Source organism: Pantherophis guttatus, chromosome 11 (genome assembly GCF_059756535.1).
Source record: "Pantherophis guttatus breed Tessera chromosome 11, ASM5975653v1, whole genome shotgun sequence".
NCBI classification, from domain to species: Eukaryota; Metazoa; Chordata; class Lepidosauria; order Squamata; family Colubridae; genus Pantherophis; species Pantherophis guttatus.
In genome coordinates this window covers 11,288,427-11,310,980 of record NC_142073.1, presented here as the reverse complement: position 1 = coordinate 11,310,980, position 22,554 = coordinate 11,288,427, and the positions used below count along the sequence as shown (strand labels likewise).

Here is a 22,554-nt window from a genome sequence, read left to right as displayed (position 1 = left end):
AGAGGGAAGAAATGGAAGAGAAGAGAAGAGAAGAGAATTTTTTTAAAAAATAAATTTTATTAAAGAATAGAATAGAATTTTTTATTGGCCAAGTGTGATTGAACACACAAGAATTTTTTTTTATATATATATAATAAATTGTTGCAGCTGCAAGCTAGCAAAATGAGAAGACTTGATTAAAAACTTGCTTATTCAACCACGATACGGGTTTGGTTGTTGATTAAACGATCAGTGGGACGACTTGCCTCGGGAACTTGTGCTTGTGCTTCCATCACTGGAGGTTTTTCAGAAGAGATCAGACAAGCCATTTGTCCTGAATGGTGTAGGGGAGGTATAGGGTCTCCTGCTCGAACAGAGGGTTGGACTAGAAGATCTCCAAGATCCCTTCCAACCCTGTTATTCGGTATATCTCCCAACACTCAACGGCTGTTGGGTGGCTCGTAACAAGTCACAGGAATTGCAATCAATTTGGCTCCGATTGGCCATCGTTCCACATCTTCATTCCTACTGAAGGTGGTGGAAAGAAAATTGCCACTCTAGGTCTGTAGAGATTCTCAGTCATCCAGGTTGTGGTTGTATCAAAGGTGCTTTTTCAAGAGGCAACTGGACTTATCTTGTTTTTCCTTTTGGAGACATTTCGCTTCTCATCCTAGAAGCTTCTTCAGCTCTGACTGCTATCCTGTCTACTATCCACTATCAGAGCTGAAGAAGCTTCTTGGATGAGAAGCGAAACGTCTCCAAAAGGAAAAACAAGATAAGTCCAGTTGCCTCCTGAAAAATGCCACTCTAGGTTTACAGCTACAGTATCCTCAAACTGCTGTAATTAAATAATGGGATGGCAGGAACCTGAGTGAGATTCCTGACTGTACTTTTAAAAAAATGATTCCTTGGTTTCTAATCTGTTGGGAATCTAAGATTTGGAGACTCTAGAAAGAGTGCAGAGAAGAGCAACAAAGATGATTAGGGGACTAGAGGCTAAAACATATGAAGAACGGTTGCAGGAACTGGGTATGTCTAGTTTGATGAAAAGAAGGACTAGGGGAGACATGATAGCAATGTTCCAATATCTCAGGGGCTGCCACAAAGAAGAGGGAGTCAAACTATTCTCCAAAGCACCTGAGGGCAGAACAAGAAGCAATGGATGGAAACTAATCAAGGAAAGAAGCAACTTAGAACTAAGGAGAAATTCCCTGACAATGAGAACAATTAATCAGTGGAACAACTTGCTTCCAGAAGTTGTAAATGCTCCAACACTTGAAGTTTTTAAGAAGAGGTTGGATAACCATTTGTCTGAAGTGGTGTAGGGTTTCCTGCCTAAGCAGGAGGTTGGACTAGAAGACCTCCAAGGTCCCTTCCAACTCTGTTATTCCATTCTATTCTAATCTGGATTGATTGTGTCTTCCAACTGAATTTGTTTTCTCCTGGAGGCAGAAGAAGACGAAGGATCGTCAAGAAATCACTGCAAACCATAGTTAGTGCTCTACAATCCAAATGGGCAAGGTTTATTTCAAGCTAACATTAAACCTTATCCCTACGTTTCTATTGTGCGAGAGGTTAAGATCCAAAAATATGAAACAAGAAATTCAGTAAATCCTCCTGTTTGTAAACTAGAAAAATCTGCAGAAATTAATGCATGCCTTCGCACACACCAAGACACACATACAAAAACATTTAAGGGAGAAGAAACATTTCCGTTGATGCAGTCAAGAAAAGGGAGATGTTGTCCTAAACCAGAACAAGTGACAAGTGATCAGAAGAGCATGCAGGCCGAACAGAATAGAAGAGAAGACATGACGACAGAGGATAAACATCTGCAGTTTTGATTTTGCTGCCTTCAAGTCGAGGCTGCAGCCTTTGGGCCTTGTTATTCTCTGGATGGAAGCAGAAATTCTTTCTCCAAAGGACGGCCGACTTCCGCTGCCCACTCTCATCGCCAGAACCAAACTCCTCTTTCTGAGTCCTCTTGTTATTCTCCAGCCCTCTCCTTCATTCCCGTTCCTGTAATGGGGTGAGTCACGCTTGCTTTCTTCTCCTCCCTTGTAAAGATTTTTTATTTCTCCCCCTCTTGAACGCTGTTGTGAAGCATCCAGCAAATGAGGTATTTCCATAAGGAAGCCTCGATCGAATTGCAGAATGCTACATCATTCTGTCCGTTTTTAGAGCCGTCATCCAATTTAGAATCACCCTCTGGCCAACTGGTCACACGGATTCCTTCAGCGTTATGCCAACTCGATTATCTTCCTCTTTGCTTTGCTCCTTGGTGCTCTTTGGTATTCCTGGGCTTTTATTTGTACCCTATGACTATCATTAAGTGTTGTACCTTATGGTTCTTGACGAACGTATCTTTTCTTTTATGTACACTGAGAGCGTATGCACCGAGACAAATTCCTTGTGTGTCCAATCACACTTTTTTTTTTAAATTAGATTTATATGCCGCCCTTCTCCAGAGACTCAGGGTGGCTTACAATGCGTTAAGCAATAACTTGGCCAATAAAAAATTCTATTCTATTCTATTCTAGTCTAGTCTAGTCTAGTCTAGTCTAGTCTAGTCTAGTCTAGTCTAGTCTAGTCTAGTCTATTCTTCTCTTCACTTCTACTCTATTTTTTCTTTTCTATTTTATTCTATTCTCTTCTCTTCTCTTCTTCTCTTCTTCTCTTCTCTTCTATTTTTCTCTTCTCTTCTCTTCTATTTTTCTTTTCTTTTCTATTCTATTCTATTCTATTCTATTCTATTCTATTCTATTCTATTCTATTCTATTCTATTCTATTCGCTTAGAATCCAGATTGGCAGTCAGTATGAAGAACATAGAGAGAGGTACAGTTAATCTTCGACTTAGGATCACAATTGAGCCAAGAATTTCCACCCGTTAAGTGAATTGTTATCCCATTTTTACAACTTTTCTTGCCACAGTTGTTAAGGGAATGGGCTGCGGCTGTTAAGTTAGCAACACAGCGGTGGAGTGGAATCTGGCTTCCCCATTGACTTTGCTCGTCAGAAGGTCCCAAAAGCTAGATTGCATGACTTAGGACATTGCAACGGTCATAAATCCATGCCAGTTGCCAAGCTGTCTGAATTCTGACCACATGACCGTGGAGTGCTGCAAGTGTAGAAAACGGACTCATAAGTCGCTTTTTCTAGTGCCGTTGTAATTTTGAACTGTCACACAACGAATGGTCGTAAGTCAAGGACTCTCTGTGGCTCAACAGCTGATAACATCTGGTTGATCTTCTCTGGCCACAGAAGCTCAAACAAGACAGACTTTGGCTAGTAAATGAACAGGAGAGATTACCAGACACTAACAAGGCTGGGAAATCAAAACACATTCCGGAAGAAGGCTGTATAAATGTGTTGAGTAAACAAAAGGAACAAATAAATAAGGCACTTCTTTAAAACACTTCTAGCCTGTTGCCAAAAAATCCCCACTACATTCCTTGTAATCCTTGAGACTCTCATACAGTGATGACTAACCTTTTCCGGACTGAGGGCCCAAAGCCTGCATGCATGTGAATCCCCCCAAAATTCATTGCGTGTGCACCCACTGCACATGCGCCCTGCCCCTGACACATATGTGCACCCCCCACATGCACCCCACCCCCACATATGCACACATGTCTCCTGTGCATGTGCCCTGCCCTTGCGCATATGCCCTGGTCCCCCACACATGTGCGGCAGAGACCTGAAGACTGGCCGGCGGGAGGCACATGCACATGCTCGGCGAAGCAGAGCTGGGGCGACAACTCGCGTGCCCACAGAGAGGGTGCTGCGTGCCACCTCTGGCAGATGTGCCATAGGTTCACCATCATGGCTCTAGAACAGTGTTTCTCAACCTTGGTAGCTTGAAGACGGGTGGACTTCAACTACAAGAATCCCCCAGCCAGCAGCGCTGGCTGGGGGATTCTGGGAGTTGAAGTCCACCCGTCTTCAAGCTTCCAAGGTTGAGAATCACTGCTCTAGAACAATTCCAAGGTATCTTGATCTTCTGATATTTTAGTAAACCAGTGGCTCGGTTCACATATCACGCTCAGCCATCCTCTGTTTGGCTCGTCCTACAATATTGTCTGAATCCAATTGTAGCTTGTTTAATGAGCCATACGGAAACTGTGGCTTAGCGCGGTGCCCAGACTTCGGTTCCCACCAGGCCGGAGGGTTTTATGGTGCTGCCTTCAAAATGTCTAAGAAAAGCTGGAGCAAAACCGTAAGGCCGCTGGTATCAAATTTCTAAACTGCCACAATCGACTGACTCAGGAAGGTACAAAAGTAATTAGAATATATGCAAATGTGAAATATCCACAGCACAATAATAAAACTTCAGAAAGTAAATATAGTAACTTAGAGCAGCAAAATCACGTACACGGTGTTCCCGCAATAAATTAAATTTGCAAAGCTGTCTGGGAGAACTCAAGTTTAAATTTGTTTCTGGGAGGACAATAACATGTCCTGTGTTATGTGCGGAATTATGCATGGACAAAGTGGACAAGCTATTTGCCACTTCCCAAAATATTAGAATCAAGGACCATCCAATCAAATTGAATCCTGGGAAGAGTCAAGACAGACAATTCTTTTTACATAAGATGTACAGGTAATCTTCAACTCATGGCCAGTCGCTTAGTAGCTGTTCAAAATTACGATGGATCCTGCCAAAAGGGACATAGGACCCAAATTCAAAAGGTTAATGGCCATGCCCCTTTCTGCAGTCATGTGACCACATTTTGGGCAACTAGCCCAAATTTAAGAGCCAACCTTGGTCTACTTTGGCAACCTGCCAAAGGCTTTTCTTGGCAAAAGTTCAGAAGCAGAAGACGCCGACCAGAAATAAATGCAGCAAGACAAGAAACAAATCTATCAACGTTGTTGTCCGACAAAGAGCCCAAGAGGCGTTGCTGGTCTTTTAAGCCTTAGGGGAGGGGCCAATCATCTCTTGGCCTTACTCCCGAGTTGTCCTTTTTGCTTCAGCTGCTCTCGCCTTTTGGCAGCTCTTCTCATTTGTGCACTAGGAACAGGCTGCTCCTGTTCCTCTGCCTCTCTGCTGTCAGCCTCTGGAGGCTCCGAAGTACACACATCGCTCCCCGATGGCCCTGGCCCCATCTCTGCCTCTGACGCAGAGCCCTAGTCCAGGTCTTCCCCTAACTCCAGAACTGGCCCATGTTCTTCCTCAGCTTCCTCACTGTCCAACTCTGCTGCTGACGGACCACAACAATTTCAAATTCAATTTCTGCTGGTTCGAATCTCTCCAAGGCTCAAGGTTGACTCAGCCTTCCATCCTTTCTAAGGTAGGTGAAATGAGGACCCAGTTTGTGGGGGCAATAAGCTGACTTTGTATAAAATATACAAAAGGATGAAGGCTATTGCTTAACGCATTGTAAGCCGCCCTGAGTCTCCAGAGAAGGGCGGCATATAAATCAAATTAAAAAAAAAAAACATTTGAGGATTAATATACCGAGCAAATGTTATGTACAGTAGAACTAGTTTACAGTTTGGAGTTTTAACATTTGCTGTGAAACCAATCAAGTTTACTTTATCCTGTAAACTGTAGTTAAGCAAAGCAGGGTTTTGTGTGAGTTGGGAAAACCCAGGCTCAGAAAAGCACAATGCTGTTAGCCATATATGGATTCTGTCTTTGTGCACGCATATCTTGCATTGAACGGTTCCCTAAGAAACCGCAGTGTGCCAAATACACAGCCTGCAAACCCAGCGGCTTTGATCCAAGAGTGGGTAGAGAGTTGCGAAGGTGTGCCAACGCAGGCATGCAATCACCTGGGGTGCTTCAGAGGGCAACGCGGGGTGAACTTAACTGCTTGAGGAATGCACTGTTGTGCAGCCAAGAGAGAACACATTCTGGTATCCAGCAGGTTTCGGTATGAATAACTTGGGAGAGAAAACAAACTGAGATTTATGCCAGATGGAATACTTATTAGAGAAGTACTGGCTGTCCAACGTGATTAAAAATAAATGCTGAGAATGGAAATTTCTATTATTTACCTATTTCTTATATTTAGTGTTTCTCAACTTTAAAGATAAAGGTAAAGATTCCCCTCGCACATATCACCCTACTTCACATTAGGATTTCTAATTTCCTTTACTGAGATATGGGGAACCTGATTAGCAAATTGGATAAAGGGCTAAAGGTAAAGGTTCCCCTCGCACATATGTGCTAGTCGTTCCTGACTCTAGGGGGCGGTGCTCATCTCCGTTTCAAAGCCGAAGAGCCAGCGCTGTCCAAAGACGTCTTCGTGGTCATGTGACCAGCATGACTCAATGCCAAAGGCACACGGAATGCTGTTACCTTCCCACCAAATGTGGTCCCTATTTTTCCACTTGCGTTTTTTACGTGCTTTCAAACTGCTAGGTTGGCAGAAGCTGAGACATGTAACAGGAGCTTACCCCATTATGCGGCACTAGGGATTTGAACCGCTGAACTGCCGACCTTTCGATGTCAACCTTAGCCACTGAGCCACCACGTCCCTTTTTTTCTCAACTTTAGCACCTTTGAAATAAGGGGACTTCAGCTCCCAGAATTCCCATGGCTTAAGATAAGCAGGAGAAGTCTGCTTATCTTAAAACTTGCCAAAATTTGAGAAACACAGCTCTGAGCTTTTAGTAGCAGCATGCTAAATAACTAACTAGCTTTTCGTTTTTCACTGTTATGTGCGTTTCAGTGAGATACTGATAAGAATGGATGAATTGCTGGCTGAAAGTAGAAATTTAAAACTAACATTCAGATGAACATTCACATATTGCCCTGAGCACGACTGATTGAGTTTGCATATGGATCAAGCCACAAATCGTGGCTTCGAAGACACCCTGACTGGGATCACAGGAAACATTGAGCCGAAAGAAAGTAAATGACATTAATTACAGCATGGCAGCCATTCCCTGCAGAAATATTTCTAAAATTGGTTTTACTTTCGTGCCGTTGGTTTGATCTGTTGAATTTTCCACCCTGCATCAGTTTCTCTTTTTTGCTTCCTTGATTACTAAACAAACCCCGGTGCAACTCCCAGGGCCTAAAACCAACACTGTTTGTTTCCTCTTCAGTTTGCAAAGCTTTGTAACAATCTGGGGTGATGCTAATTTGCTAAGTAACTACATTGGGAAAAGCATACGAAAGGTAACTTTGGAAGCTTACTCTTCTAGGGTGGCTTGAATGAGTTTTAATGCTACCAAAAGATACGACCTTCAGGGTCAGGGGTTTTTATTTTACGTTTCATTCCTGAAGCTTCCTTGTTTACCCATCCCGGGTTTTGGAGTCTACCCAGAACAACCACAAATGAGTAAAAAGCCCTTTTATAATATGTTAATTGGCCCAAGCCTATCTGGTTAGTTCAGGGGGTCTGCAACCTTAAATACTCAAAGAGCCATTTGGACCCATTTCCCACAGAAAAGAAAACACCGGGAGCCACAAAATCTGGGTGGGCGTGGCCAACTCGATGTCACTCGAGCCTTGATAGTACAGTGGTTTAAAGCACCCTGTTATTAACACAGCTGCCTGCAATTTCTGCTGGTTCGAATCTCTCCAAGGCTCAAGGTTGACTCAGCCTTCCATCCTTTCTAAGGTGGGTGAAATGAGGACCCAGTTTGTGGGGGCAATAAGCTGACTTTGTATAAAATATACAAAAGAATGAAGGCTATTGCTTAACGCATTGTAAGCCGCCCTGAGTCTCCGGAGAAGGGCGGCATATAAATCAAATTAAAAATTAAATTAAATTAAATTAAATTAAAAAAAAAAACTCACTTCCACCAGTCACATGACACCCCCCTAGCCATGCTTACCCAGCTGGTCATTAGGACAGAGAACCAGTTGTTAAAAAACACCGGGAACCACAAAATCTTTTGACATCTCTCCCTCCCTCCCTCCCCCCCCTCTCCTCCTCTCTCTGTGTCTCCCTGTCTCTGCCCTGGCCGCTTCTCCATCCCCCACCGTCGTCCTTACTTTCTCAGGTCAGGCAAGGAGTGACTGGGAGGGGAGGGCGAGGGGTGGGGCCAGCCAGTGGTGGGATCACCTGTCAAGGAGCCACAGCAGAGGGCCCAAAGAGCCGCATACGGCTCCGGAGCCGCAGGTTGCTGACTCCTAGGTTAGTTTATAGTAGTATAAGGGTAGTCTTCAACTCACTAAGTTTATTTAATGACCATTCGAACACAACGGCACTGAAAAAAGTGACTTATGACCGTTCTTCACATTTACGACCATTGCAGCATCCCCAGGCTCACGTCATGCGATCAGAATTCAGACGCTTGGCCACCGGCTCGTATTTATGACGGTTGGAGTGTCCTGAGGTCATGTGATCCCCTTTTGCGACCTTGAAGCCAGATTCATTTTGTGACCACGTTACTAACTTAAACCGCGATTCGCTTAAAAGCTGTGGCTAGAAAAGTCGTAAAATGGGACAAAACTCACTTATCGACCGTCTTGCTCAGCAGCAGAAATTTTGGGCTCGATTGTGGTTGTTGAGTCGAGGATTCCCCTGCGTTGTGTGAACGCATACAATTGTGTCGTTCGAGTAAACCCTGATTCCATGAACTACAGAGAATTATGATAGCCGACAACAACAGTCAACAGCGATCTCTCCATATTTGTAGATGAACCTTTGGCAGTTTTAAGCTGGATGTTACTTTTAGCCTGTTGGTGACTCTGGTCCCTTCCTTCTGTTTGCAATTACTGAGATAAAAGTCCTTTTTCCAAGCCACTTTATCATCCAGTGACTTATTTAATCACATGCTTGTTTTCTGTCTTTCCTGCTAGAGACACATTTCCTTTTGGAGCACAGTTTTATTTATATCCTGCCCTTGGCACACACAGAAGCCTTATCTGCAAAAAAAAAAAAAAAAAAGGGGGGGGGGAGGGTAACCTCAAGCAGCAATGAATGGCCGCCCAAGGACACTTCTGCAACCCTGCTAAGCCAGGTTAGGCCGGCCTGTGACCTTTTCAACTCTCCATCCGGCGCTTGGGTTCAAACCAGGGATGAAATGCTCCCGGTTCGGACCGGATCGCCCAATCCGGTAGCGATGGTGGCGGGTGGTTCGGAGAACCGGTAGCAAAAATCTCTGTGCCCCCCCATCATGCCCAGCTGAGCCGCACGATTATCAGAGGCTTTTTTTTTTTACTTTTAAAAGCATTTTTTTCTACAACCTCTTCCGACGAAAAAATGCTTTTAAAAGTGAAAAAAAAGCCTCTGAGGATCGCGCGGCTCAGCTGGGATCATCAGAGGCTTTTCAAAGCATTTTTTTTCCTGCAATTTCTTGGCCGAAGAGGTGGTAAAAAAAAATGCTTTGAAAAGTCTCTGACGATCCCAGCTGAGTTGCTTGATCGGCAGAGAGGTATTTTTTAAAAAGCCTCTCTGACCATCCCAGCTGAGTTGCATGATCAGCAGAGGCTTTTCAAAGCACTAGAAAAAATGCTTTGAAAAGTAAAAAAAAAAAAAAAAAAGTTGGCCACGCCCACCCAGTCACATTACCCACCCACCCCACCAAGCCACACCCAGAGAACCAATAGTAACAAATTTTACATTTCACCCCTGGTTCAAACACGTTCGGCCATGCAAATGGTTTATACCAGGGCTGTGAAGCTCGATTTCATTGAGGGCTGCATCAGGGTTGTGTTTGACCTTGAGGGGAAGGGGATGGGTGGGTGTGGTCGGGCTGGGCATGGCCAGCTCAACATCACTCGTGTTGGGGGCACTGGGTGGGGCTTGGGGCAGTGATGGTATTCAGCCGGTTCTATCCGGTTCAGGCAAACTGGTGGGGGCGGCTACGGGAGGCTCCGCCCACCCGCCTGGACGTCATCACGTCCCGTTTTTGATGCTCTGTGGATGCCCAGAAGGTCGTGCGCATGCGCGGAGATGGCACTTGCACTCACATTTGCGAACCGGTAGCGAAGGTACGTGAATATCACCCCTGGCTGGGGGGATCTATTTTCGCTGGCAGAGGACTGCAGGCAGCCGACGCGGTGAAACACGGAGCACAAGGGGAGCTCCATGTAGCCCTCCTGAGCTCCGCTTTCACTGGCAGAGGTACCGTGGGCTGGTCCTTTGCTGTTTCCAGGGTGGCCTCACGGGCCAGATCTAAGCACCCTGTGGGCCAGATCCGGCCCGCGGGCCTTGAGTTTAACACCCCTGGTTTATACGCTAACATGTGTAACCGTAACAGAGTTGGAAGGGACCTTGGAGGTCATTTAGTCCAATCCCCTGCTCACGCAGGAGACCTATACTAGGGATTCGAACCGCCAAACTGCCAGACCTTTCAGATCGACAAGCTCAACGTCTTAACCACTGAGCCACCTAGCCAGGCTAAGTGTTAGGCATAGCCATCAGTTACATTTATGCAATTTATTAAGTTAAAACAGGGTTTGCTAATGTTTGAAACAGCAAGTTGTCCAAATTGAGGCAGCTGAGTTAATTCAGTAAACCAACAGATTAACAGATCTTGGAAAGCCTTCTTCACAAGTACACGGTATGCCTGGATGAGGCAGTGACTTGAACAAGATTTCCAACAAGGTTGCCAAGTTGGGCTTTTGCAGCAAAAATGATTTTTTATTTCCATTAAGGTTGCGGAGGAGGGAGGGTTTGTTGGGAATCTATTGTAGCATAAGCTTTTGTAGGAAAAAAAGAAAAACACCACCAGGAAATGAGCTGTCAGTGTTTATCTTGAAGTTGCTGCCATCTGCTGATTTCTGACAGTATTATTATACCGAGATCAATGTGTTTTTTTTTTAAATAAAGGACGTAGTAGCATTTGATAAAATGGACGCTGGCGTACAAAAACATGTGTTTTAAGAACTCTGCTTAGAGTTTAAGAAGTTTAGAATCATTTTAAGCACTTCGACACTTCCTCAAATCAATTGTACAAGTCGTACAATTGTAGAAATAGAATTTTTTTTTTTTTAATTTGATTTATATGCCGCCCTTCTCCGGAGACTCAGGGCAGCTTACAATGCGCTAAGCAATAGCCTTCATACTTTTGTATATTTTTATACAAAGTCAGCTTATTGCCCCCACAAACTGGGTCCTCATTTAACCTACCTTAGAAAGGATGGAAGGCTGAGTCAACCTTGAGCCTGGTAAGATTCGAACCTGCAGAAATTGCAGGCAGCTGTGTTAATAACAGGGTGCATTAAACCACTGTACTACCAAGGCTCAATTGCACAAATTCATCGACGGTATGCAATTGATGCCAAGTATTCTGTTATTTTCTTGGAGCAATGAATGTTTCCTCTGATGCGAACTCTTAGGGTGGAAAAATAAGTCCCAGAGTTAGATTCAGATCAAGTATCTATCATTAAGCAACTCTATTTAGTCGTTTGCCCAAACAATTACGACAGGGAACTTGGTTTTTATGTTATTTATAAATAAATGCTTTGATGGGTTGGTTTTATTGGTGACTAATATGTCTGTGATGCTTCATTCCAAATTGTTTTATACTTTCTAGGTTATTGGGCAAAGCATCACATACTAGAGGGCATAAAATGTAGGCCAAAACGTATATATTCATTTGCATTTGTTTAGCTAACCCAATGTCCCTCCCTTCCCTAGCACTGCCTGAGGCTCCAGGAAAACAAAGATAGAACTCAAAAAGAAATGGAAACAATAAACATAGATCACATGTGCCCCAGTAACACACTTGTACAGCTCGCACTCCAACAGGAAGAGAGAATGTGTCAGCGTGCCCCAACAAGGGAGGATTTCTCTGCACATGGCTTGGGGCAAAATGCTGCCTGAATCACAGCAACAGTCAGCAATTTGATGCCCGCTGGCCATTGGGCCCCAAAAGTGGGTGAGACTCTCTGGATATGCATTTTGTTCATGAGGACTGCTCACTCTGAAGTCGAAGAGCAATAGCGCTTATATACTGTTTCCTAGCGCTCCTCTCTACGCGGTTTACAGAGTCAGCCTATTGCCCCTAACAATCTGAGTCTTCATTTTCACCACCACGGAAGAAGGAACGGCTGAGTCAAACCTTGAGCTGGTCAGGATCGAACTCCAGACCGTGGGCAGAGTTTGCCTGCAATACTGCATTCTAACCACTGCGCCACCACGAATCATAGAGTTTAGAGGGACCTTAGAAATCTTCTAACTGAATCCTCTACTCAAGGTAGGAACTTTATAGCATCCCGGTCAAATGGTTCTCCAGTCTATTTTTTGAAAACCTCCCACGATGGAGCATCCACAATCCCAGAAGACAAGGTATTCCACTAATGAGTTGTTCTGTGAGGAAATTTCTCCTCAGGCTGTATCGCTCTTTAACAAGCTTCCACCCATTTGTCTGTAGAGATTCTCAGTCAGATAAACCTCCAAGTGCTTCAATGACCCTCTAAAACAGGGATCTCCAAACTTGGCAGCTTTAAGACTTGTGGACTTCAAACTCCCAGAATTCCCCAGCCAGCCAACTTTAAGACTTGTGGACTTCCAACTCCCCGAATTCCCCAGCTAGCATGGCTGGCTGGGGAATTCTGGGAGTTGAAGTCCACAAGTCTTAAAGTTGCCAAGTTTGGAGACCCGTCCTCTAAAAGGATGCAAATGGCCAGCTGTCTGCAAGGAATATAAATCCTTCCGTTCCCCCACCATCCCGTCAGAGCTGAAGAAGCTTCTGGGATGAGAAGCGAAACGTCTTCAAAGAAGAAAAAAAAAACCCCAAGAAAGTTCAATTGCATTCTCGAAAAAGCACCTCTGGGACTTCCTAGTCATTGCGTCTTATCCTGCCCTCGGGTGCTTTGGAGAATAAATCAATCGTTTTAGACGAATCCGTGAGGCAATTTCTGGCTGAAGTTAAACCAGCCGAGATTTTGTAACCTCTTAACGATGCCATTGCTAGGATGTTGGTCTACGGCATCTGCAATTGTTATTCTGGACATGTCAGCCGTAGTAGGAGGGTTGGGCTCAGATGGCACTTGGACTCCTCCAGGCAGCAGGGCAGGGCAGAGTTAATTTCTGAAAGGACGAGGAATTTGTTATTTGCTGAGCCGCTTCCTTTCAGCTAACAATAATAAATCAGCCCACAAGGAAGGGCCCACGTGGGATCTGGGCTGTGGATACAGGCAGGCTGACCCAGGGCAGGCCAAAAGGAAGCCTCTGGCATTATCTGCCGTTCACATTTGGTCTCCTTGGCAGGCTGGGCTTTTGCAAACGGTTGCAAAAATCAAGATGTGCTTCCTTCCAAACAAGGCCAGCTCTCCCCAAGGCCTGTCTCTGCCATGGCAACCATCTCTTCTCTATCCAACACCACCCCTCCTCGTCCCAGTCTTTCCATACACAGATGCTGTGTAAGGCAGGATGCCAGACGGACACAGGTTCACACACGCTCGCTCGCTTTCCCAGAAAAGCCGCTTGCAAAGTCATCTACCTCAGAATGGCGGTTCAAGGCACTCGGCAGGTCGAGCCAGAGAGGTTTGGTCAAACAATGCAGGGTTGACGTCCCACATTTGAGAGTGGAACTATTCCTCAAGGTTGTTAGCCTGGGTTTAAAATTGCGGGGGCGGGGGGACCCGGTCTAAGTTGTCAGTCCACTAATTCCATGATGGCAGTGTTGGACACAATGCCAGTGAGTTTAAAAGGATGAATTGCCACAAAGAAGAAGGAGTCAAGCTTTTTCTCCAAAGCACCTGAAGGCAAGACTACTGATTCCCAGCCTATCATGGTTGCAGGAACTGGGTATGTCTAGTTTAATGAAAAGAAGGACTAGGGGAGACCTGATAGCAGTGTTTCAAGATCTCAGGGGCTGCCACAAAGAAGAGGGAGTCAAGCAATTCTCCAAAGCAGCTGAGGTTAGAACAAGAAGCAATGGATGGAAACTCATCAAAGAGAGAAGCAACTTAGAACTAAGGAGAAATTTCTTGGCAGTAAGAACAATTAATCAGTGGAACAACTTGCCTCCAGAAGTTGTGAATGCTCCAACACTGGAAGTTTTTAAGAAGATGTTGGATAACCATTTGTCTGAAGTGGGGTAGGGTTTCCTGCCTAAGCAGGGGGTTGGACTAGAAGACCTCCAAGGTCCCTTCCAACTCTGTCTATTCTATTCTATTCTATTCTATTCTATTCTATTCTATTCTATTCTATTCTATGCTATGCTATGCTATGCTATGCTATGCTATCCTATCCTATCCTATCCTATCCTATCCTATCCTATCCTATCCTATCCTATCCTATCCGCAATATAAAAGAGATGTGGAGAACTTTATGGATCGCGAATATTTTCAGAAATGTCCCTGCACTGGTCTTGGGTTCTCCTACAGTAAGAAATAAACCTGTTGTGGGTTTCAAAAATTTTTACTACCGGTTTTGTGGGTGTGCCTTGGTGGGCGTGGCAGGGGAAGGATACTGTAAAATCTCCATTCCCACCCTACTCCAGGGGAAGGATACAGTAAAATCACCATTCCCTCCCCAATCCAGGGGAAGGTTACTGCAAAATCCCCATTTCCTCCCGATCAGCTGGGACTTGGAAGGCAGAGAATAGATGGGGGTGGGGCCAGTCAGAATTTTTACTACCGGTTCTCCAAACTACTCAAAATTTCCGCTACCGGTTCTCCAGAACTGGTCAGAACCTGCTGAAACCCACCTCTGAAATAAACCCATATGCGGTAAATCAGAGTTGGGAGATGTGTAGTAGCATTTCAGATGTCCAGAGAACTCATTTTCCTTGGGTACGTTATTACTACCCATGCTCATATGTTAAGATCTGATTTGGTTTTATTGAATTAATTACAATCGGCTGAGTTCGTTTGGTGCAGTACATTAAGCCAAACTAAACAGCCCACTCAACTTGGAAAGGGTCTGGTGGCTCAGCAGACTGATAGCAGTGTAATTTAACACCAGCTGCCTGCAATTACTGCAAGTTCGAATCTCCCCAGGCTCAAGGTTGACTCAGCCTTCCATCCTTTCTAAGGTAGGTAAATTGAGGACCCAGTTTGTGGGGGCAATAAGATGACTTTGTATAAATATACAAAAGTATGAAGGCTATTGCTTAGCGCATTGTAAGCCGCCCTGAGTCTCCAGAGAAGGGCGGCATATAAATCAAATTAAAAAAAAAAAAAGCTTCCTATGTCGCGTGTGAGCCTCATTCTAGTCTGTTCCACCACATATAGATCTTCCAGTTTGTCTTTGACCACAACCTTCTGCGCCTTCCCAACAACATCCACCAAATTGCCTGCTAAATGCAGAAGATGGGAATAAGAATCCAGCATTCGCAGATGCCAAACTGGGAAAGATTGCTCTGTGGAACATCTACCAAACTAAGGGAGTGGCCGGGGGCGGGGGGGGGGGGAAACCACTTCAATGGACCAATGTTAGTGTACATGTTTTCTTGCAAGCCACGATTCTAGTTTTCCCCATGATCACTTTTTTTCTTTTAAAGCCAAGCCCAGCAGGTCCCACTGGCTCCAAATCCTATGGCTAAGTTTCATAATGTTGATTCTGATCCGTTGCAACATTTCAGTCCCCAAATGTGTCCCATATCCCAGTGCTAGCCAATAGACATTTGGGTCCAAAAGATATGGATAATCTATAGCTGGAAAAAAAAAAGGAGAAACCCCACATATACACCAAAAGATAAGAGAGAGGGGAAAAATGGATCCTGGATGGATATTGCTCTCAGGTGCACTGATACCTGCTGATAGTTCTGTTCTGCTCCAGCTCTGGATTCCCGAGGATATTGACACATACCAACAGTCCTTATCAATAACTTTAGAGGAAAGCAGTATAATAATAACCTAGACCTGAGCCCCCATTTCATAGCCCCAGGGAGTGTTGGGTACCCCTTCAAAGATAAGCGAAAGCTGCTTTACAAAGGAAAACACGGGACACGTCTGATAGACAAGACTTCAGGTTAAGGAATGGACCATTCTACAATGCCACACGAGAGAGATAGTTGGGCACTAGATTCCAATGAACATCAGCTTAGGGCTATAAGCACTTCAGTCCAGCTTATCCCAGCATTCTGGTCTTCCTCTACAGACTCTGGATGGAAATCCACTGGGAACCCAGGTTTTCTCTCTCCTATAATCCAGCATTTCAGAGATTTGGTTTGGTCTTCCCAGAGGGACCCTTAAATCAAGTACTCACCAATCCCGGGGGATTTATTCCAGAGGCTGAAAATCCAATTTATTCTTGAGATCAGCTAGGGCTTGACCGTTCGACGTGTTAAGTCTTCTTTTCTGGTCTGGATATGTTCGTGATGCATTCCTTTCCCTCCGATTAAAACAAGGCAGGCTGAAAGAATTTCCTTTCACTCTGGACACTGCCGATTTGCCTCTTGCACTTGAACGCTCCACCTTCCGCTGAAGTATTTTAGTTTCTATCACATGGAGAAAAAAAAATCAGAGGGGTATTTCCTGGTAAGAACAAGAATTAAAAATACCACACTGTGTGCTCCAGTCTGTAGCCTCGCTTCTGCCCTTATTCCATTGCACAACAATTAAAACATGACGCTGCACCATTATATATCCTGAAACAATAAAAAAAAAACCTTCTTGCATTATTCATATCTTTTTCTGTCCTGTTTCCATCCCCAAAGTAATATATATTTGTTTAATGGGTTTAATGGACTAATGCCTTGCATATTTCAAAAATGATTCAGGAAAAGCACCGCTCACCTCACTGCATTACTGCAGTTCATTAAAGCAGCCACCTCCTATTTCAGGCATCGGTTTGTCGACTTAATAAGTCCTACTAACCTCAAAGTGTTTGTATCCATGAGTGATGAGATGTTCTGCTTGGAATGGGATCCTAAGTATAAACATATTCTATACATTGGGATGTATAGATGGGTTAGGGTTAGGGTTAGGGGTGGTTCAGGGGCTAAGATGCTGAGCTTGTCGATCGAAAGGTCGGCAGTTCAGCGGTTCGAATCCCTAGTGCCGTGTAACGGGGTGAGCTCCCGTAACTTGTCCAAGCTTCTGCTCAACCTAGCAGTTCGAAAGCACATTAAAAAATGCAAGTAGAAAATTAGGGACCACTTTGGTGGGAAGGTAACAGCGTTCCGTGTGCCTTTGGCGTTTAGTCATGCCGGCCACATGACCACAGAGATGTCTTCGGACAGCGCTGGCTCTTTGGCTTTGAAACGGAGATGAGCACCGCCCCCTAGAGTCGCCCCCCTAGAACACATATGTGCGAGGGGAACCTTTATCTTTACCTATACATTGGGATCAAAGCACGTACACTACAATCAACCCATATCAATTATAAAAACATAACTGTAAAATGAATGGAAGGCGTGTGTAAAGGGGGAGAATCATATTTTCATAGGTGGAGGGTGATTACGGAGGTCAGAGAATGGGGAAAAGAATGATTTGATTGTTGATAACAGCCATTCGAAGGCCTTTTAGACAATTAGAAGAAGACAACAAGCAGATGAGGAAGTGGGAAGCAACATCTGGAATCTACGACTATCAGTCAACTGCCAGGACCATAAGCCATGACCCTGGAGAAGTAGTTTGGTGCCTGAAGCAGATCAATAAATGACTTGGTAGATCAACAATCATGGGGGGGAAAACTTGAATCACTTCCTTAGAATTGGATGGGGAGACTTGAGCCATTTGGGATTTATCAACTTATTGATGGACTAGATGACCTACAAGGTCCCTTCCAACTCTGTTAATCCGTAATTGACAGCATCAATTGTTCCAATTATTTCTACCAGGGGTTTCATGGAAAGATCTGACAGCTTTCCATCCAAAGCCAACCAGGACATTGGGACTCTGGAGATGCTGGCGGTGGGTAGGTGTGTGTGGGGGTAACAGTAGTTGGCAGATGACTATGGATCTTCCTGACTTTCCTGGACATTTTGCTTTCCCTTCACCCAATCCCAGAGAAGAAGAAAATGACATGAATTCTTCTTTAGATGATGGGATTATTCCTTGACTTCTTAAAGGAGTCTTGGTTTTCCTCTTCACCAAGAAGTTATCGGTGGACTCCAGAATCCTGGATAATTTTCATCCAGTATCTAACCACTTTTTGGGAGAAGGGGAGGGTTGGTAAGAAGACAGCATCCGAGGACCTTGGATGAAATGAAGTATAAGGATCCATTTCCATCGAGATTCTGATCCATATGTGGGATAGAAATAACACTGGTTGGGCTTTGGATAATCTCAGGTGAGGACGGGATGAAGGTCGCGCATCCATCTTTGCCCCTACTTGACTCTCTGCATAGAACTTTTAAACAGGTATATGTTTCTATGAATATATGTCTATAGTTTTGAGGAGCGTGGGTAGTTTTGTTTTCTTTACATTTATTCTAAGAAAGTTCTCTCTACAGGTATAATTTTTACAGTTCTGAATTGCTAAAGGCTTGCCTTGTTCTGTATCAATCTATATAGAGAGAATTAAGAGGCATCTTTAGCTGAACTCCATCTTGAGCAATGCCTTGGTCAATGGTGGTAAAGGGACATAGCACTGTCCATGTTGGGGACCTCTTATTGAACATTCTTGAAGTCTTGTTATAGTCCTTCTGACCTCCTTTTCTTTTTCTGGAAGCTGTTTTTAAATGTTGTTGAACTGTTTAGATTTTTAAAAAGTTGTTGGTTGTATTTGAGCAACATGTTTACTTGTCTTTCACTTATTCATGACTGCATAAACAGGTTTCCTGCATTTACATCATACCAGACAATAAACTAACTACACAGGTTGAGTTTCCAGAATATGGTTAGCTACTCACTGGTTCATGTGCCATGCACATCCAGTCCTTTTCTTTCAATGTTGTTGTAAACTGCATTGAGAAAATAATAGCCACAAATATCCAGGGATGGGGAAGCAACTTCATCTTCTGCTTGGTATAAACACAAAGATCAAACAGATACTATGTTCTTATTCTAGTCTACGGAAATGTTTGAGAATAGTAGTAGAGTAACTAAGTGAAACAATGTGCCAGGAGGGACTAAGCAAATGCAAAAAGATTACGGCATTGATTTCTGCAAACAAATATATATATATATATATTTGTTGTAGTAGAGAAGCCTGAGTTTTCTCCATTCTGGTTCATGCAGGAAAAAATAGTCCAAAATGCACAGTTTTGTAAATGCTTCCTTAGGACCCCTAATAACAAAATTTGGAGTAGTTTTATTCAGTAATCATTTGGCCGTGAAAGGAAGGAAGGAAGGAAGGAAGGAAGGAAGGAAGGAAGGAAGGAAGGAAGGAAGGAAGGAAAGAAAGAAAGAGGGAGGGAGGGAGGGAGGGAGGAAGGAAGGAAAGAAAGAAAGAAAGAAAGAAAGAAAGAAAGAAAGAAAGAGGGAGGGAGGGAGGGAGGGAGGGAGGGAGGAAGGAAGGAAGGAAGGAAGGAAGGAAGGAAGGAAGGAAGGAAGGAAGGAAGGAAGGAGGGAAGGAAGGTCTTGAAAACACACGAGCACCCAAACTATCTCTTAACTTAGATGAAAATCCAGGACTTTGGCAGAGCAGAAGTACAGCAGAGCACAGAAACAGTTTATAGGAGAAGACTATGTTAGTTTAGGGTGGCAAAACAAGCAAAAAATATATGCATGATGAAATAAATTGCAGTTCACAAAAACTTATGCCTTTTCATGTGTTTGTTAGTCAGAAAAGGTGCTACCAGCCTCCTGATTTTTTATTTTTTATTTTGCCAGAAACCGATGATTTCAGATTCTTCAAGAGAATACTTGAGAATACTGAAACGAACGCGTGGAAACCCTGGCTTTCTTTATTTTATCACAGACCCTGATCTCACGATTACGTCATCCAAAGGAAGTTGGAAGGGAAGAAATAGAATCCTGTGTAAGCAAAGAAAGCCACTTTTCCCCTCTGCCTTCCCCCCATTTCCCCTCGAAGCACCGAGGATGAATAAGCTGACTGTGAAGCCAGCAGGAAGCTGGTTCCCTCTTTTAGAACCAATGCAGATGTTTCCGTCCCCTTAGTATCACGATCCAGCGACAACAATGGAAGCTGCGCTCGAATGCACAGGTGGCCCAACTGGTTTAGAAAAGGGAAATCCCACATGGCAAGAAACAAGCAAGAAAAATGCAATCCCGGTGGAAGAATTTGTTCTTTGCAGATGAGTTGAAAAGTCCATCTCAAAAGGCTTTTTGCTTTTAACCGAGTAACAGAGTTGGAAGGGACCTTGTAGGTCATCTAGTCCAACCCCCCTCCCCCGCCCAAGCAGGAGACCCTACACCATTTCTGACAAATGGCAGTCCAGTCTCATGCAAAACTTTTGCCAGACCAATTCTTAAATACAGCTCATCTGCCTGGAACCCGCACTGCATATCAGACATTCGAACGAGTCCAAAGATATTTCACGAGAAGAGTCCTCCACTCCTCTGCTCACAACAGAATACCTTATGTCACCAGACTTGAAATTTTGGGCTTAGACAACTTAGAACTTTGCTGCCTTCGGTCTGACCTAAGCGTAGTACACAAAATGATCTGCTAAAACATCCTACCTATCAATGAATACTTCAGCTTCAACCGCAATAATACACGAGCACACAAATAGATACAAACTTAAGGTGAACTGCTCCAAACTTGATTGCAGAAAATACAACTTCAGCAACAGAGTGGTCAATGCCTGGAATGCACTACCTGACTCTGTGGTTTCTTCCCCAAACCCCCAAAACCTTAACCTTAGACTGTCTACTGTTGACCTCACCCCATTCCTAAGAGGTCGGTAAGGGGCGTGCATAATCGCACCAGTGTGCCTTCCGTCCCTGTCCTAATATCCCCGTTTATCCGGATCTATTTCCTGTATTCATAATCATGTTTATACTTATATCTGTTATCTAATACATGCTTGACAAATAAATAAAAAAAATAAAATAAAAGAAACTCCATCTGGAGAATTTCTTCACCGCAATTTCCCCACGGATGTAGTGTGTTTCCTTCTCTGGATTTAAGAAGAGAGTTTTGGGGCCACCGTGTGGCTATTCTGCAACATTAATTTAATCACAGTCTGTTTAAAAACCTTACCAAGGAGAGAATCGTGGTTGTCCAATGCCAGCCAACAGGTCCATACAATGAAGGATGCTGGGAACTGAAGTACAGCAAGGCGCTAAGATATTTGAAGGCAGAAGTGGTTCGAGCCAGAGTTTTAATTTACCATGGTTTACAAAACCAAACTCAATAGGGTTGTTTTGCATTCACAGCCTGAATGTGAAAGTTTTAACCCAGAAGTCCTCAAACTTGGCAGCTTTAAGGCTTTGGACTTCAACTCCCAGAATTCTCCAGCCAGCATAACATAGCTGGCTGGAGAATTCTGGGAGTTGAAGTCCACAAGTCTTAAAGCTGCCAAGTTTGAAGACCTCTGTTTTAACCAGAGGAAAAAAATTGCCTTTGGAAATTGTGGGTGTTCCCAACACCAGAGGCTTTTAAGAAGAAATAGAAACCCAGATGACACCAGAATAAATGAAAAAGGGGGATGGGGGGGGGGGGAAAGAAAGAAGATAATAAGACTAAATGTACAATTATGATGATAATACTGATAGATAGAATAAATCTGAAAAGAAATTGAAAGAAAGTATATACTATTAGAATACAGGAGTTGCTCGGATACCAAACAAGAAGAATATTATATAGCAAAGAAGATAGAAAGGAGAGGGAAGAAGAGGGTAGGAAGAGGAGAGGGAGGGAGAGGAATGGAAGAAAGGGAAAAGAAGAGGAAGGAAGGATAGGGGACAGGAGTAGGAGAGAAGGTGAGAAGGGGGAAAAGAAGAGAGGAGTGGGGCATAGGAAGGGGAAGTAGGATGAGGTAGGAGCAGAGGTGGGTTTCAGCAGGTTCTGACCAGTTCTGGAGAACCGGTAGTGGAAATTTTGAGTAGTTCGGAGAACCGGTAGTAAAAATTCTGACTGGCCCCACCCCCATCTATTCTCTGCCTCCCAAGTCCCAGCTGATCGGGAGGAAATGGAGATTTTACAGTATCCTTCCCCTGCCATGCCCACCAAGCCATGCCCACTAAGCCAAACCCACAGAACCGGTAGTAAGAACATTTGAAACCCACCACTGGGTAGGAGAGGAGGAAGGAGAAAGTAGGAGAGGGGAGGAGGGAGGGAAGGGAAAGAGGAGAAGAAGAAGAAGGTTTGTTGCGAAATCGGAACCTTTTAAAAAAAATTTAAAGCATTTTTTACTACCTCTTCGCCCAAACCGGTAGTAAAAAAAATGCTTTAAAAAGTAAAAAAAAAAAAAGTTTTTTTTTCAAAAAAGTTTTTTATTTGTATTTCTCATAAACACATTTACATGTACAGTCATTTCCATCATTTTTCATTCATCTTTTCTTTTAACTTTCATTTTTCATTTTTACTTTTTCAGGGCTGCTCTTTTACACTTTTCTTTTACTCTAACCTTTCTTCTTCTCCTCCTTCCTCTTTATCCTCCTCCTTCGTTCTTCCTCTCCTTCTCTTTCCTAACCCTAACTTATCAACCCTGGTGATTCACTTAACAGCTGTGGCAAGGAAGGTCGTAAAATAGGACAAAACTCACTTAACGAATGACTCACGGCGACAGAAACTTTGGGCTGAATTGTGGCCATAAGTTGAGGACGATCTGTATAAGTAACCCAGTACATACCTAAAGAGACCACAAGGAGGCAGATTTTCATACCAGAAAAATGACTTCTCCGCTTGATAACCAAA

At 43.8% G+C, this 22,554-nt stretch overlaps 1 protein-coding gene across 2 annotated transcripts in view; it reads right to left on the bottom strand.

Annotated features, from left to right (window-relative positions):
• The window catches only part of RIPOR1 (RHO family interacting cell polarization regulator 1), a 118,165-nt gene extending 101,886 nt beyond the window's left edge, over positions 1 to 16,279 (bottom strand). For both annotated transcript variants that reach the window (XM_087877240.1, XM_034425793.3), the window contains exon 1: positions 16,048 to 16,279. The gene's annotated coding sequence lies outside the window, so the exon portion shown is untranslated. The remainder of the gene's footprint in view (positions 1 to 16,047) is intronic.
• Between the last annotated feature and the right edge of the window lie 6,275 nt (positions 16,280 to 22,554).